Genomic DNA, 2,747 nt, shown 5'->3' with positions numbered 1-2,747 from the left:
TTTTTTTTTCTTTTTTTTTTTTTTGATAATATACAATCATGATTAAAAAAAATAGAGTAAAATAATAAACAATCATCATCAAGATGATTTCTCTAAACCAAGTCCTCTCTTTTACATTTGATGTTGGACCTAATTCTTTTTTTTGTTTGTTTATTTAATCTGACGGAAGATTTAGGTTCAGTTAGTTTTCTTTCAATCAACTCTACTCCGTGGTGTAATGGGTTTTGTTATCCTCGTGTTTTTAGGGGCCACCCGAAAAGATTTAGGGGCCATCAATTTATACCCAGCCAAAGACTCTAGTTAAGGGGTACCCTATATGATATTGAAGTTACATAAATGCCCTTCTGGTAAAACTGTATAAAAACCAAATAAAAAAAATTCTACTCATTTCAACTCTTCTTCTTCCAGTTTCATATTATCTTCCGATTGTGGAAGAAAAAAAAACTTTCCCTCGTTCTTGTGTTCAACCGAAACATCGTCGCGAATCGTAAAATCAAAACATCGTCGATTCGTTTATAAAACAATGGATAAGGGAAATGAAACCCACAGACCTAGAACCAAAAACGTTACTCGGGGTATCGATCCAAAGATTGGGATTTTAGCAAGAAATAAAGAAATTGTTGCTGCAAATGAAGAAGAACGCGAAGAACGCGAAGAAGAAATACCCGTCGATGTAGTCGGTGGTTACGATTTCGATAGTCAAACACTTCGTCAACTTCAAATGGCCCCAATTAGGTAAGAATCTATCATTATTGGGGTTTATTTCGCTTTAATTCGACGAATCGAGAAAAAAAATTCAAGGGTTTTCGGTTATTTATCCAGATTCGGGCGATATTCATGCTTATTTACTTCCGAATGTAGTCGTGTTCTTCATTTCTCAAGAACATCGACAGTATTCGGGAGAAATAGTTGATGGTTATCGGCTGAATATTGTTGGCCATATCTTCCTGGATACAAACTGGTAATAATCGGTAGTTTAATGAATTTTTTGGCTCCCGAATATGTTTAAGTAGACACACAGTATTCGGAAGTACACTCACTACCGAATATATATATATATTGAAAAAATCTCAAAATTTCTGATATAGGAAAAATCCCATTTTGGGGCCAGTATTTATTCGGAAGACAATATAATGTTTTATACCTCCGATTGTGTAGGATAAAATTTTAGAGTTTCTGAACTTCAGTTGATGAATATTCGGTTGTAAACATGTTTAGTTATATTCCGATTGTTTTTCATTCGGGAAAAATATGTGTCTTCTTACTTCTGAATTTGTTCATTCGGGTTATAGTTGTGTACTTTGTCTTCCGATTGTGTAGGATGAAAAATTTAGAGCTTCTGAACTCCAATTGATGCATATTCGGTTGTAAATATGTTTAGTTAGCTTTCGATTGTTTTGTATTCGGGAACAGTATGTGTCTTCTTACGTCCGAATGTGTACATTCGAGTTATATTTCCATACTTTGTCTTCCGATTGTATAGTTTGTAAATATTGTTCCTTTCTTTGTTGTTTAGACAAAGTCGAGAAAGGAGGAAGAAAGTGACAGCTAGTGCTAGGAGGGAAAGGAGTGCCAAAGATAATTCAAGTGCTCAACAAAGCTTACAAGAACAAAGCAGTCAACAAGGAGTGCAACCAAGTGCTGAACAAAGTGTAGAACAACAAGGCAGTGAACAATGGGTGCAACCAAGTGTTGAACAAGCCGCTCAACAAAGTGCAGAACCAACTGCTCCACAAGTTACACCCCACCATTAAATTGAACCAGTTGATCCAGTGCCAAGAGTAGAAGAAGAAGGACAACCAAGTGGTACCCAAAAAGCCAAAAAAGGAAAAGATGGTGTAAAGAAGGATATTGCTAAGAAAGCATCACATCTTGTCCCTCAGCACTTGAAGAAGAAGGGTATTCCAGCAGGCACAATCCTTGGGCTACCGACGGATGGAGGAAAATTGCTATTTGGATACAAAGACTCATGGGCCAGAGAAATATACGAAACCGAGGTAATAAAATTACTATTTTTTATTAATGTATTGTCTATGTGTTATATCGTAATATTTGTATTAAGGATTTTTTTATGTACTTTAATAGGATCATCAAGATGCGGTCCGTCTACCCAAACCTACCGCCGCACCAACAAAAATGCTTGCGTGGCCTTTATCCGGTGAATGTGAAAGGTTCAAGTCAATTGTTGCCAACTCGGGGTTAGCTAATGCCGTAGAGAATTCATTGTTGGAACATGATCGTGTGGCCATATCGGCATTCGTGGAGAGAATGTATCCTGAGACCGATACTTTCCATATGCCATTTGGGGAGATGACGATTACTCCGGATGATGTTGTGCAGATTCTTAACCTTCCCGACCAAGGCACATCTGTGAAGTTTAACTACACAAAGCAGTTAAGTTGGGCACAACTTTATGCTCTAACTAAAAAGTTCTTAGGTTGGGATGAAGAGACAACAACAGCAGAGTTTAGGAGGCATGCAAGTTACAGAACAAGACAGATCAACATTACAGCTTTGATGAATATGTTCCGAGGCACCTTGGAGAAGAAAAAGAATGGAACGTTAACTGATGAGCAAGTGAACCACGCTGCCACCGCATATCTCCTTTGTGTATTGGGATGTGTCATATTCCCCAATACTTCTGGCAACCGGATCGACGCCAACCTTATACAACTTTTGGATCCTCTCCATGAAGTCGGTGACTATTCTTGGGGCACGGCATGCCTAGCATTCTTGATGGAAGAGTT

Source organism: Papaver somniferum, chromosome 8 (assembly GCF_003573695.1).
Source record: "Papaver somniferum cultivar HN1 chromosome 8, ASM357369v1, whole genome shotgun sequence".
Taxonomy (NCBI): Eukaryota; Viridiplantae; Streptophyta; class Magnoliopsida; order Ranunculales; family Papaveraceae; genus Papaver; species Papaver somniferum.
Note: the sequence above shows the minus strand (reverse complement) of the source record.